Consider the following 16,203-nt stretch of genomic DNA (forward strand, 5'->3'; position numbering starts at 1 on the left):
CATCAGTGACGTGCAGACAGTGGCAGACAATGATGTGGCCGATCGCACATGGGAGTCGGGTAAAGAGGGGACTTCATCATCAGGAGAAGAGGGTGGCAGCTTGTGCATGAGGCAGCGGCTGAGCCAGCAGGGTTGTAGCGTGGCTGTGAGTCAGCAGGGTAGCAGCAGTGTGAGATCTGTAGCCAAACATGCCTGAGCTAGACCGCCTGCTACGCAGGAGCCTACCTGTCCGTAAAGAAGTAGTGGTGCACGGGTTTACGGAGGCAGAGGTAGCAGGCAGTCAGCACGGAGTGGTGGTGGTGGGGGGGAAATGCCATACTTGGCTGTGTGAGACTTTTTCATCAAGCCTTTGGAGGATGATCAGCATGGTCCACTCTGTGACTAGGCCACTGTGTTGACGACTATTGCGATTCCTCATGCGATTCCCACCCTCACCACTCTGTGACTGGGCCACTGTTTTGACGACTCATGCAATCCCTCATGTAAATTCTCATGCAATTCGCACCCTCACCACTCTGTGACTGGGCCACTGTGTTGACGACTCATGAGATTCATTGTATTAATTGTAAAGGCAGTTAGACAACATTCTCTTGGCCAACAGATTGGAAGATACTTGGGTGGTAATAGGGTGGAATTGATGGTGGGAGCTGGGCTACAGAATTATATAGGCTATGTGAAACCTGGGGTTTGTGGCTCTTTTTCCTTGCAGCGCCTGGACAAACAGCACTTCAGGAGAAAGTGAAGTTATATTATATGTGTGCTTTCTGTGTCTGTATATACACCACTTACAAAACGTTAGGGACATTTTGGCTTGTGGGCAAAATTTCAAGATGAACCTAAAATGCACTCTGACCTTTACAGGTGAACTCAATATGACCTTCTCTAACCCTTTGAATGCACGTGTACAACTGTTTAATGTTTCAGTACTTTTCGCACAACTTACTGTTCTCTAACAAGATGCTTAACAACAAAATTCACAACAGGTGTTTGATCCATGAATTGCCCAATACATTTTTGGGTTCAATTAGAATTGAAATTTAAACAGTCCTCCTCATCAGGCTGTTCACATTTTGACATCATGAGACCAAGACGACACCTAACAATTGATCAACAGTACCTTTCTATTGCATGGCTTCAAGCAGGATGTTCTTAGATGGAAGTGGACTTAGAGTGTCATAGAGTGTCATCAGCAACATGAGATACAGAGGGACTGAAATGAGAACAGAAAAGCATAGGAGTAGACGTCCTGTGGCCACATTTCACACTGATGACTGCTTCATTGTAAGCAATTCTCTGTGGAACCGAATGGAGAATGCCACACAACTCCCGGCACATTTAAGGTAGGTGATAGACACCCAAATGTCACATCAGACCATTAGAAACCATTCACATCAGTGTAGTCTGCATGCTATATGATCTGCAAGGGTACCTGACCACAGGCATCATCGTCTTGCATGGGCCAGGGAGCATCTACGCTGGACAAGGGACCAGTAGGCTTCAGTGCTGTTTACTGATGAAAGTTGATTCACTCTGAGCAGAAATGATGGCCACCAATGAAGTTGGAGGTGTCAAAGAGAGCGCTATGCATCAGCCACACTTTGACTTTGGTGGTGGTGGTGTTACAGTGTGGGCAGGTGTGTCTAGTCAATACAGAACTGTCCTACACTGTGTGAATGGTACAGTGACAAGCCCATGCTACTTGAATAACATCATTAATCCAGTAATTGTGTCTCTGCATGAACAACACAGGCCTAGTTTCATCTTCATGGACAACAATGCAGCCATCTCATCGAGGTTTTATCTTTAGGGAAAGGCTGCTGGAGACTGTGGTACCTCAAATGGAGTGGACTGCACTTTCTCCAGACCTAAATCTGATTGAAAACATATGGGATCAGCTGAGTTGCCGTGTAGGAGGCTTGTAACTCTGTATCCCCAAACCTCAATGACCTGAGGGCTGCCCTTCAAGAAGAGTGGGATGCCATGCCTTAGCAGACAAGAAGTCGACTTCTGAACAGCATGAGACGTCTTTGTCAAGCTGTAATTGATGCTCAAGCCCACACGACAAGTTTCTGAGACATAGATTTTTTTTGTGGGGGGTATACCCACCACTGTTGGTATTTGCTTCAATAAATAGTTTGAGATGTGTAAATCACCATTGCATGCTTCCACTGAAATGCCCTGGGGAACTTTTTACTTTTTCCATAAATTTTACCCACCAGCCAAATAGCCCTAACTTTGTGTGAGTAGTGCAAGTATAATATCTCAGTAGACTTTATACAGTATGTGTACATATAGATATTAGTAGTCTGTAGTTTTATTTCATTTACACGTGGAACTGTGGATCTTGTGGTTTGTACATGTTTAAAAACATGTACATTATACATGCTATTTATGCATGAGTTTCTGTATGTACATGTACTAATGATCAGGTACTGGATGTAAGCAGGGGCGTAGCTAGAAATGAATGGGCCCCATAGCAAAAAAAATTAATGGGCCCCTCCCATCCCGGATATCCCACCCTCACATTACCTCTTGGACCTTGCCGCCACATTTGCAGCTCTTCATGCACTTGCGACGGTTACGCGTAGGACTGAGCACAGACAGTTGGTCACTGGCAACACATTTGTGCCAATGTAGGAAATGTATGAATCTAAATGTCTGTGTATTAAAGTAGGACTAGTCAGAACTGCCACCCAGACTGCGGGACCACTCCAGGGGTCAATTCCTGGGAAAAAAAAGTGTGGGAACTCACCCAAGATCCACTACCAACCTGACCCCCACCCCCCAAAAAAATAATTATATATATATATATATATATATATATATATGTATTTCGCTGAAAATTCAGTGCAACATAAAACATAAACAAAAACTGGAATTTGCGCTAAATGTCCAGACATAATTCGTCTCTTTCATATTATAAGCTCCCTTTATATATAATTTACTTACAGTTCTGAAGACTCAGGGGTGCTGACAGGCTTGGCCTCAGGGGTGCTGGCAGACATAGCCTCAGAGGTGCTGGCTGGCTTGGCCTCAGGGGTGCTGGCAGGCTTAGCCTCAGGGGTGCTGGCTGGCTTAGCCTTAGGGGTGCTGGGTGGCTTAGCCTTAGGGGTGCTGGGTGGCTTGGCCTCAGGGGTGCTGGGTGGCTTGGCCTCAGGGGTGCTGGGTGGCTTGGCCTCAGGGGTGCTGGGTGGCTTGGCCTCAGGGGTGCTGGGTGGCTTGGCCTCAGGGGTGCTGGGTGGCTTGGCCTCAGGGGTGCTGGCTGGCTTGGCCTCTGGGGTGCTGGCAGGCTTGGCCGGGCAGAAGGAGTGTGCGAGACTGTGAGGCCTTTTTTCTCCAAGCTGCTCCGGAAAAAAAAAAAATTTTCATTACACCTCAGGTCAGACCACCAATCAGACCCCAGCTAACAGCACCAATAAGATCCCCAATGTTAATAAGACCTCAGATAACACCTCAGCTCAGACCCCAATATAAATGACCTCCAATCGGACCTCAGATAAGAGCCCCATGCCTTATAGCAACCCTCAGTAGCCTTATAGCAGCCCCCAGTAACCTCATAGCAGCCCCCAGTAGCCTCATAGCAGCCCCAGTAACCTCTCCAACAGCCCCCAGTGCCTCACACCAGCCCCCAGTGCCTCTCAATCAGCTACCAGTGCCTCTCACCAGCGGCCCCCCAGTGCCTCTACATCAGCCCCCAGTCAGTGCATCTCCATCAGCCCCCAGTGCCTCTAACCAACCCACAGTACCCTCTCCATCAGCCCCCAGTGCCTCTCCATCAGCCCCCAGTGCACCCTCCCTGGTAATGAAATCATTGGTGGGCAGTGCAACCCCCTCCCCTGTATTGAAATTATTGGTGGGCTGTGCGCCCCTCTCCCCGGTATTAAAATCATTGGTGGGCAGTGTGCCCTCCCCGGTATTAAAATCATTGGTGGGCAGTGCACCCCCCCAGTATTAAAATCATTGGTGGGCAGTGCACCCTCCCCCCCTCCCCGGTATTAAAATCATTTGGGGGAAGTGCGCCCTCCCCCAACCCCTTCAAACATTGGTGGCAGCGCCAGTTCCGATCGGAGTCCCAGCAGTGTAATGCTGCCATGGTCAGTTAGTCAGCAGCAGCATACTTGCATGCACTGTGGCCGCCCGACGCTAATTTTTCTTGTAACTCGTCACAGGTCTGTGAGTCTCATTGCTTATGCTTATAGCAATGCGCCGCACAGACCTGTGATGAGTTACAAAAAGAAGAGCCAGGACGGCAACAGCGCAGGTAAGTATATTGCTGTAGAATAACTGACCATGGCAGACAGGACTTCAGTAGCGTCCTGGCTGCCATGGTAACCGATCGGAGCCCCACTGCTGGGACTCTGATCAGAACTGCCGCTGCCACCAATGATGGGGGGGTGGGGGGTGAGGCTGCCCCCTATCGTACGGCGGTCAGCACACAGCTGCTCACTCCTCTTCCTGACCTGAAGCTGCTCCCCCTCCTCACTTCGCCTGCCCTGCACAGTGCACGCAAGGCTCGCCTCTCAACCTCCGCTCAGCCCCCTATGTGATTTTAGTTAGCAACTTAGCTGCGGGCCACGCCGCCCGCGGGTACGGCTTTACTGTGGCTCTCCTGGATTGAGGGGGCCCCATGGGCCCCCCTGACTTAGGGACCCGGTCGCAATTGCGACCGCTGCGACCCCTATAGCTACGCCAGTGGATGTGAGTTGGTTAGAAGTGTAGATCCAGTAGATGGTATATGTTGGGATCTGGATATATCCCTGGCCAATATAGTACAGAGCTGGTGTGTGCGTTCGTGGCTCTGTAATATTCTGGCCAGGGATAATTCACCATGGCACATGCGCGGCGGCGTGCGCATTCAGTCCAGCGCGTGGCCCGGCCGGGAGAAAAGAAGGAATCTTCTGCGCAAGTGCGGCCACAGGGATTCTGGAGAAGAGCGGTGGCCGTAACCAGGGGAGACCGAATGACAACAATGAGATAAGTGGGGATGAATTTTCTCCTAAAGGGTGGGAATTGGTTAATTAAATATATTTACAAAACTGATCACTGTCAATTGATTAACAGATTTAACAGTGATCATTATGATGGGAATACTCCTTTAAAGAGGACCTTTCACTGATTATGACATTGTGAACTAAGAATACAGACATAGAGAGCGGCGCCCAGGGATCTCACTGCACTTACTATTATCCCTGGGCGCCGCTCCATTCTCCCGGTATAAGCTCCGGTATCTCTGGCCACTAAGTTATAGTAGGCGGAGATTTCAGTCACTAAGTTATGGTAGGCCGAGTCTGCCCTTGTTCTGCTCTAGAGCTGGCCAATCGCAGCGCAGAGCTCACAGCCTTGGAGGTTATTTTCTCCCAGGCTGTGAGCTCTGCAATGCGATTGGCCAGCGCTACAGAAGAACAAGGGCAGACTCCGCCTACCATAACTTGGTGACCGGAGATACCTGGCATAGCAGGAGAACGGAGCGGCGCCCAGGGATAATAGTAAGTGCAGTGAGATCCCCGGGCGCTGCTCTCCATGTCTGTATTCTTAGTTCACAGTGTCATAATCGGTGAAAGGCCCTCTTTAAGTATGAATAGTCCCCTGGAAGCGTCCAATAAATTCAGTATATTGAGGAATTTGTCCATGGATAAACAGGCCAACCAGGAGAGGGTTAACCCCAGTAAAGGAGGAGTTAATATGAGTTATAGTATGGCAGTCCAGACAAAAATATAAAATAACATCTCGATGACAAAAAGAAAGACAGATACACCCGAGTCAATTATCACAAATAAAAGAATAAAAATAAACATTAAAAAGGATTTTTTTCAAGACAGACCATCGAGAAAAGAACAAAAACAAAGAGGGGCAAGGGGAAGAAAATCTCCAAAAAGGCAATCAAGGTAATGGGACAGAAAATATATAATCTAAGTAAATATACATTGACCAAAAGTGACAATAAATGGTTACAAATAAGGTTGAAATTTGCCCCCTCTGCTCGCTTCCACCCTTTAGATGCTTTCATAGGTGTAAAAAAGTTTTTGCGCAATCTGGCCCTTAAAAAATATTTCTTAAAAAAAACTAAGTATATAAAAAATAAATCAAGTAAAGAAAATACTGACGTGAATAATAATACTTTTCTTCACACTCACCTCAGAGCTAAATCAAGTTTTAACCCGATAAATGAATATTCTGAATAATTTAAAACATTTGAGACTCTAGTTTTAAGGGATATAAGGAAATTAAATCCGAAAAGGAAAACACGCGCCTCCAACTTGACTAAAGAAGAACAGCTGAGCATAAAACACCTACAACATAATAATGATATAATCATTCGCCCAGCGGATAAAGGGGGGGGGGGGGGGCATAGTGATCTTGGACTATGAACAGTACCAGAAGGAATCTATAAGATTGTTGGGCGATACAAAAACATATAAAGAATTAAAATCAAACCCAATACAATCATATAAGATGGGACTGGACAGACTGATACAGAAGGGGGAAAAGAATGGTATAATAACAAAAGAAGAACAGGAATTTATCAATATTAAGCATCCGAGAACATCAGTTTTTTATTACCTGCCAAAAATTCTCAAGTCTAAAACACAACCACTAGGGAGACCCATAATATTGGGTATTGGCCGTTTGACTTCTAACTTGTCGAAATATGTGGACACTACTCTATAGAAATCCATGCAAAAGCTTCCGGCCTACCTGAAGGACACCCAACACATTTTACAACTGTTGGAAAACATGCATTTGAAACCGGACTATATTTTAGATACACTTGATGTTACATCTCTGTATACGGTAATTGAAAATAATAAAGGTAGGGAGGCTACTGAGTATTTTTTTTTAAAAAAGAGAAATAAATACCTCTGGAACAGGTTGAGTTCATAGGGGAATGCATTATGTTTATTTTAAATCATAATTTTTTTACATTTGAAGAAGTTTTTTACTTGAAGACCTGGGGGACTGCTATGGGGACCAAATTCGCGCCGAGTTTCGCCAATCTCTATATGGGGAGGTGGGAGGATATCACCATCTACCCGGAGAGCATGCTCTGCGCGGGTCTAGTCCTATGGCGCAGGTTTATCGATGATATTTTTTTTTATGGAAGGTAGGTAAAAATTTACTCCAAGAATTTTTATTCAAAATAAATAAACATTTATTTTATTTGCAATTCACATCCAATTTAAGCAATGAGAAAATTCATTTTTTGGATCTTACTACAACAATCCAGAACAATCAACTATTCACCCACACATATTCAAAACCCACGGATAGCAATAGCTTCATACCGCTAGAGAGCTGCCATTTACCAATGTGGCTCAAAAATATCCCTTGGAGCCAATATATTAGATTAAGGAGAAATTGCACAACAGTGGAGCAATTTGATAAAGAAGCAATGGACCTACATAACCGATTTGAAGAGAAGGGTTATCAAATAAAAGTTGGGAAAAAGAGTTGGAAAAAATAAAACAAGACGTTAGAGAAATAGAGAGAACAACACTCTTAAAGAAAAAGGTAAAGGAAAATATGAGTAATAGTAAAAATAATAATGAGGAGGAAATTAAAGTCCCCATAATTACACAGTACAATGAAAAAGAATCCCTCTTTAAAAGAATTATTAGACACCATTGGAACATCCTGAAACAGGATAAAGTTATAGGGGGAAAATTATCTAAATACCCCAAATTTATCTTCAAAAGGGCCAACAACCTGGGGACTCTAGTAGCCTCCTCGACCAAAATTAATATAATGAGAAAGAACAATCAGGGCCCAATAGTTAAAAAAATGCAGTTTTATGTAGCAGTTTTTTTTCCATGCAAAATGTGTAAGGCATGTCGTTTACTGCATTGTAGAAATCCAATTAAGGAACTTAAGAGTGGTGAAGAAACCTATAAAATAAAAAATCACCTCACCTGTCATTCAAAAGGAGTGATATATTATATAAAATGCCCATGTGAAAAGATTTATGTTGGTAGAACCAAATGACCATTGCAAACTAGAATCTGCTAACATATAAGGAATATATGTAAAGAATTTGAGGGACATCCACTCTCACAGCATTATAGAGACAAGCATGGGGGAAAATTTTTGGGCTCTGTATTTGGGGGACTAGAACAAATAAAACCTGACCCAAGAGGTGGTGATTATATCAAATGAATGTTGAAAAATGAAAGCAAATGGATATATAATTTAAACAGCCTGGCACCTCTAGGGTTAAATCAGGAGATTGAGCTATTTGCTTTCTTATAACAGGACAGTATACATATATATATATATATATATATATATATATATATATATATATTATGAAAAATATAGGTCTTTGAACATCTGGGGATATATATCTGTATGGAGACTATAGAAATATAGTGACTATGGAGCAATTTAATGTAAATGCAGTACTAGACTTTGAGCATAAACGGGCTGGTCACCATTGAGAAGAACTGGTACTTAAACCAGGACAACTAGATCCACAGTTATCCCTGAGGAAGAAATCTGTGGATTTCCAAACGCGTTGGTAGCAATAGTGGACCTAGGAGGCATCCGTAATCTGCAGTGTGTGACGTCACACCGAAGACTCGTCTCCCTGGAAATCCAACAATGCTGCTTTCCCCCACGTGTGCGAGCGTCCGGCGCCGTACATGTGAGTTGAAGGAAGCTGAAGACCTATCGCGAGATTAACATTGCGGCAGCCTGAAAGTTACTTGCGGAGGTAGCGGGGAAGCAGATACAACCCAGCTTGGAGGCATTGTGGAGATCATTTGCATGCCAAACAAAGTTCATTTTCTGGTGTTCTGAAAGATAGTTTTAATCATGTTAGCACTACATAGCATTACCATTGTTTACATACAGAAGAAATAGATGACAGATTTCCTTTAACCTTGACTGATCCATGCAGACCTATATTGGAAATTCAATACATCAGAACATTAAATAACAACAATTATTTTAAGTACCGTATTCTGGGGTACCGCATTCCCCTTAATGTGAGAAAAGCTGTCCACAGCGTTCTTGATTGGGACTCCCTCTGTAGATCAGGAGGCATATACTTAAAGACGCAGAACTTCTTTCTCTGGACTTTTTTCTGAAAAAGAAGATTTAAGGCATACACACAATATCACAATAATAATAAGCCTATGCACTTTCGAACTGTATCAGATGGGCAAAAATTATACGGTATCTGTACAATGGGTAATAAGTGAGAATAAAAGCAAAAACAAACACAATGCAACAGCACTCTGCAAACAAAAATAATAAAGTAAATACAATAGTGCGATACTCACTGTAGAAAATGTACTAATGCTACGTTATAAATGTGAGATTCTTGGCAAATACATTTTGCACAAAATTATTTGTGCCTGTCCGCCAATTGAAAGAAGATCTCTTTAGGACAGGAACCTACACTAAATACTACCTATGATGGTGCCATACTGGCCTCCATTAAATTCAGGGAATGCAGGCTACACATGCATGCTGAGCCCACTCTGTATTTTACCATTTTATTTTTGCTGCCAAATGGCTCCAATAAATGTAGGGAGAGCTTGTTAAACTTTTATACTTGTTAAACATTTTATACTTGATACTAATTAAAATCAGCCTAACGTACAGACAGGTTAGCTAGGAGTGCACGACCAGGAGTGCAATGCAGACTGCAAAGAAAGAAATGGGGGTTAGTCAGCACATCCAAAGATGTGCTGACTAACCCCCATTTCTTTCTTTGCAATAAGTGAGAATATCTGGCTAACTATACCGAACGGCTTTGTAGTTTCTTTATTATGTTAAAGTTCTTTCCTGTAGCATAGCAACAAAGAGCACATGGGGCTTATCTCAAGTAAAGTACATTCCCTGGCAGGACTTCCAAACAAACAATAACATTGTGGCTCAAGTACTTGAGAGTCTTTAGCAATGACGAACAGTCACTTTCTGTCTCAAATGCGTTACAAATCAGTCCTCATAGCTAGCAGGTGGCTTACCCTTCGTGGACCTTTCAGATCTCCTGACCATTGGCATGGCCTCAATAAGACTGGATTCCAGCTCTTTGGGCTTTTTGAGGCTGACGATCTTGGCTGGTTCGGTGGTGCTTGTTGGGTTCTTTACTGAAACCATGAACTGGAGTCAAGGTCTCAGGAACCATTGTGATGATCTGAAACAGCTATTTGTTCAACTTGTGGCTTAAGGATTATGGCAGCTCTGGTGACTTTTCTACTTCCAGGATTGTTCTGTAACAAGTTCTTTTAAGCACAGCTTTAATTTGTTATGGTGCACAACTTGAGGACCTCGGCCTTCTTGTCTGATCTTGTAGACATTCAAATATAGCACGGCAAGATAGGGTTCTTTTTCGCCCTTACTGTCTAGCTTACTAGAGGGATAGTTTTGAGCCACACTTCAGCTCTAGCATTTTCTCTGTTCTGGAATAAACAATTTTTCTTGTGTCTTCCAGATGTTTTTGATGTTCTTTGACTCACTCTGTTTGAGGTAGTGGATTCATAATGTCTTGTACTGCTGCATCAAGGGCTATGTCAACAGGTAATTTTCCTTGATGGCTAAACATTATATAGTAAGGGGTATGCCCAGTGTTGCAGTGAATGGTGTTATTGTAGAGGTATGCCAATTCTGGCAGAAGCATTGGCCATTCACTTCTCTTTTCAGTAAGTACTACTTTCAGTATGCTGAAACAAGGTTTGGTTCATCTTCCCACATAGGCCATTACCATGAGGGTGATAAGCATTAGTCCTCAATTTTTGGTGGCTATACAAGGTACAATGTTGAGATTCAAATGCTAAACCTTGATCTGTGAGAATTTTATCTGAAAACCCATAAGTTGGAGGGATCTTTTCCACATGGCTGCGGCAATAGTTTTTGCTGTTAAGTCGCAGACAGGTATGGCAATTAGGAATTTGGTATAGTGGTCAATGTTGGTCATTGCATAAGTGTATACAGACCAACTTGGTTCAAATTTGAACGTGATCAATTATTTCTGGTTTAGAAGGGCAAAATGAATTTTGATCCTGTTTGGGATGCAAGTTTTTTGCTACGGTCTTCAGAGGACCAGATGATGAAAATTGTAGTGGCTCTGGCTGCAACGGTTATTCACAGTGGCAATCCTCGCACTGATACTCCCTAAGTCTCTTTTTACTAAAGTGCAGAATGCTAGTTTTTGTACATCAAGCGGTATCAAACACAGTTCCAAAAAATTGACAGTGCAAATATTTCATGATAGCAATGTATATATATATATATATATATATATATAAAAGCAAAGATGGGGGTTGTAGTACTCATTTCTTCTATCTCTATAAATTCTCTCTACAATCTAAGGCTGGCCATAAGGTTCTTGCAAACTTGTCTGTAATTTCCAGCTGATTGGTACAGGATTGCGATACGGCTGTCTAGGAACATGTCAAAGTGTGGAAGGCTATATCAACAGTGTTCCTCTCACTGCAGTAAAGTCTTAAAGGGGTTATTCAGGAAAAGATATTGATGACCTATCCTCAGCAAAGCTGCCGGGAGACTGAAGTGCTCACTAGAGCTCTGGTGAGCACAGGGGCTCCCTGAAACAGCTGATCGGTTGGACCCCTGCTAATCTTGAGGATAGGTCATCATTATCTTTTTCGGGATAACTTCTTTAAACAGCCAATACCTTACTGACTGACTCCAGTGCTCGGCCATGCATATTCTGGACCTTTTAGTTCTTTCTTTCTTTTTTTGGAATACTGTGAAGTAGAGATGCTTTCTTGATGCAAAGATCCAAGGAGTGAGCACATGTAGCTCCTCTCTCTTGTCCAGTTAACAATAGAGTTACCATGATTGAACTAGGGGTGGACCTAAGTCGATGCCTAGCTTCCTACACGGGCAGAGTTAGAACTGTTAACCCTGACTGATCCATACAGAGTTATATGGGCTATAAAGTACATTAGAACAGTAAGTAATAAAAAAAAATTGCAAGTGCCCTATTCTGGGGTACTGCATATGGTACCCCTTAGTAGATGTGTAGGTTTTCCAGGAATATTTCCAGCATATTACATATTACATTTACATTGCACCTCAGGGAAATGTTGCACTTCTGTGAAAATTGGTAAATTGTCAAAATAATAATTAGAGGATTTTGGTTTCTGTGGACTCTAGACCTCAGAAAACCCCTTTAATTCTACTAAACCTAGTGGCTACATAAAACTGCACTCAAACAGTCGTACAGTATTGTGGCTGCATTTTAATGTCTGTATTATAGCTGTAAGGCACCCAGACCTCCTATTGTTCTATGATTATCTAATTCCAGTTTGTTTAAAGGGGTTTTCTGGGATTTTGATACTGATGACCTATCCTCCTTGCTTACAAAGCACAGCATTGTACATTGCATAGCAGACGTGTTTGGTATCGCGCTCAGCCCCATTGAAGTGAATGGGGCTGAACGCTATACCAAGCACAGCCATTATACTATGTACGGCGCTGTGCTTGGTAAGGAAAAGGCTGTAGCGCTCACAGGAGCACCGGTGCCTTATCAAACAGCTGATTTGCAGGGGTCCTGGGTGTCAGACCCCCACCAATCAGATACTGATTACCTATCCTGAGGATAGGTCATAAGTATCAAAATCCCCCCCCAAATTTTTTTTTAACCACATGTAATCCAGTTCTTGTCTACGGCAGCATTATAACTCATATTACAAATGTTCCAAGGAGTTCAGATGCATATATATTATATACTATTCCTCTGCAAACAGTAAACAATTTCGCTATATTTCCTCCAGTGCTGATCGCGGTATTTAGTGTTACAGGGGCAGGAGAAATATAATTGAAGGATTTGGTTTTTCTCCATGTCGCTGATTTTATTGAAAAAGATTCTTGAGATTTTGCAGTTTTCATGTTGCCATGAGCCCTAATAATAGGCTGACACTTCCTGTTCTGTAGAGATCATGCAGCAGCAGTCATCATCATCATCACAGGCAGGATTACAATGCTGGAGGCAGATTTTGAGAATAGGTTATGGACTGCAGCTGGTTTTCTTTCCCTGAGAGATACCCCTTTGCATAAAATTTGATTCTAAAATTCTAATCCTTCTAACGTTGTAAAAAAAAATATTAAATGACATTTGCAAAATGATCCCAGCATAAAGTCGACATATGGTGAATGTTATTTAATAACTATTTTGGGAGATTTCACTGTCTTAAAAGCAGAGAAATTCATAGTTTGAAAGTTGTCAATTTTTTCCAAAAATCATGAGCCATATCAACCCAGATTTACCACTAACATGAAGTACAGTGTGTCACAAGAAAATATTCTGAGAATCGTTTGGGTAAGTGAAAGCATTCCAAAGTTATTACCACATAAAGTGACACATTAATTTCATTAGTGCTGTTTTTATTTTTTATTTTATTTATTTATTTAACACAAACCCCTGTGGTGCCCTCAGTATATATTAATATATTATACCCCCCTAACAATATATATAGTGCCACCCGTAATGGCCCTATAGTTCCACCAGCATAAATAATGTCCCTTGGTAGTGCCCACATTATAAATAATGTCCTCCACAGTGCCCTCTATAGATATAATTCCACAAGTGCCCTCTGTATGTATAATGCAGACCCCGTGGTTTCCTCAGGCTATCAGGTCCTGCTGCCTCCAGTGCAGAGCAAGAGCAAGTTTTCCCACCTATGGAGAGATGAGTTTCTTTTAATAGTTTACTATTTAACACCTGCTAGACAGGTGCACTTATGTCCAAAAGGCTGCTAAAAACAGGCCTATTGATTTCTATAGGGTCTGTCTGACTATTAAAACAGCCAAAAGTAGGACATGTCATGTTTTTAGATGTCCGTTATTCACTAGCTATTAAAAAGCAGCCAATTGAATAAAAAAATAAAAACGGACCTCACACTCCTGTTGTCACTGCCGTGTGAATGAGACCTGATACCAGTGATCACTAGGTATACAGCATGATGACTCTAGCAAACATCTCCCCATATCTCAACCTCCTAGCTTGGTGACTGTGACTTAGAGGGTAAGTAGGTTTGGGGGTTAACGGCAGTCAACCAAATTTTCAGATGAGAGTGGGTCTAGTCTTTAATAGTGATGGACGAACATCGGCCGGGGCGGTTCGCAAACGCGCATTCGCGGTGGGGCCCTTTGACTTTAATGGCAGGCGAACCTGAAAAACCTTCCCACGAAAAATTATGTATTTTAATCAGGGGCCATTTTTATCCTTTTTAAAAGGAAACTCACAAAAATGTGCCCTGCTGGAGCCTAGAAATTTTTTATTTTAAGCCACAGGTGTACAGGCCCCAAATATTAGGCATTCACCTGACATAAAAGAACTTGTGATGATGTGGCTGGAGGTACATTAGGCAGTCACTGGATAAAAATGTTACTGTAGGCCAGTACAAGCCCCAAAAATTTGGCATTCACTTGACAGAAAAGAACTTTTGATTATGTGGCTGGAGATACAGACGTGGACAAAATTGTTGGTACCCTTTGGTCAATGAAAGAAAAAGTCACAATGGTCACAGAAATAACTTTAATCTGACAAAAGTAATAATAAATTAAAATTCTATAAATGTTAACCAATGAAAGTCAGACATTGTTTTTCAACCATGCTTCAACAGAATTATGTAAAAAAATAAACTCATGAAACAGGCATGGACAAAAATGATGGTACCCCTAACTTAATATTTTGTTGCGCAACCTTTTGAGGCAATCACTGCAATCAAACGCTTCCTGTAACTGTCAATGAGACATCTGCACCTCTCAGCAGGTATTTTGGCCCACTCCTCATGAGCAAACTGCTCCAGTTGTGTCCGGTTTGAAGGGTGCCTTTTCCAGACTGCATGTTTCAGCTCCTTCCAAAGATGCTCAATAGGATTGAGGTCAGGGCTCATAGAAGGCCACTTTAGAATAGTCCAATTTTTTCCTCTTAGCCATTCTTGGGTGTTTTTAGCGGTGTGTTTTGGGTCATTGTCCTGTTGCAAGACCCATGACCTGCGACTGAGACCAAGCTTTCTGACACTGGCTAGTACATTTCTCTCTAGAATTCCTTGATAGTCTTGAGATTTCATTGTACCCTGCACAGATTCAAGACACCCTGTGCCAGACGCAGCAAAGCAGCCCCAGAACATAACAGAGCCTCCTCCATGTTTCACAGTAGGGACAGTGTTCTTTTCTTGATATGCTTCATTTTTTCGTCTGTGAACATACAGCTGATGTGCCTTGGCAAAAACTTCGATTTTTGTCTCATCTGTCCACAGGACATTCTCCCAGAAGCTTTGTGGCTTGTCAACATGTAGTTTGGCATATTCCAGTCTTGCTTTTTTATGATTCGTTTTCAACAATGGTGTCCTCCTTGGTCGTCTCCCATGTAGTCCACTTTGGCTCAAACAACGACGGATGGTGCGATCTGACACTGATGTTCCTTGAGCATGAAGTTCACCTTGAATCTCTTTAGAAGTCTTTCTAGGCTCTTTTGTTACCATTCGGATTATCCGTCTCTTAGATTTGTCATCAATTTTCCTCCTGCGGCCACGTCCAGGGAGGTTGGCTACAGTCCCATGGATCTTAAACTTATGAATAATATGTGCAACTGTACTCACAGGAACATCTAGTTGCTTGGAGATGGTCTTATAGCCTTTACCTTTAACATGCTTGTCTATAATTTTCTTTCTGATCTCTTGAGACAGCTCTTTCCTTTGCTTCCTCTGGTCCATGTCGAGTGTGGTACACACCATATCACCAAACAACACAGTGATTACCTGGAGCCATATATATAGGCCCAATGGCTGATTACAAGGTTGTAGACACCTGTGATGCTAATTAGTGGACACACCTTGAATTAACATGTCCCTTTGGTCACATTATGTTCTGTGTTTTCTAGGGGTACCATCATTTTTGTCCATGCCTGTTTCATGAGTTTATTTTTTTACATAATTCTGTTGAAGCATGGTTGAAAAACAATGTCTGACTTTCATTGGTTAACATTTATAGAATTTTAATTTATTATTACTTTTGTCAGATTAAAGTTATTTCTGTGACCATTGTGACTTTTTCTTTCATTGACCAAAGGGTACCAACAATTTTGTCCACGTCTGTATATTAGGTGGTGACTGGATACAAATTTTACTGTAGGACACAGGAGTAGAAGCCCCAAAAATCTTGCATTCACCTGACAGAAAAGGCCTTTTATGCCGCTGTATATACAGAAGACAAGGACTATTCTTTTTTCTG

At 42.4% G+C, this 16,203-nt stretch overlaps 1 protein-coding gene across 1 annotated transcript in view; it reads left to right on the forward strand.

Moving 5' to 3' along the window:
• Window positions 1-16,203, forward strand: part of MACROD1 (mono-ADP ribosylhydrolase 1) — a 1,160,748-nt gene that overhangs the window by 141,342 nt on the left and 1,003,203 nt on the right. The gene's annotated exons all lie outside the window — the stretch shown is intronic.

Source organism: Bufo gargarizans, chromosome 10, assembly GCF_014858855.1.
Source record: "Bufo gargarizans isolate SCDJY-AF-19 chromosome 10, ASM1485885v1, whole genome shotgun sequence".
NCBI lineage: Eukaryota > Metazoa > Chordata > Amphibia > Anura > Bufonidae > Bufo > Bufo gargarizans.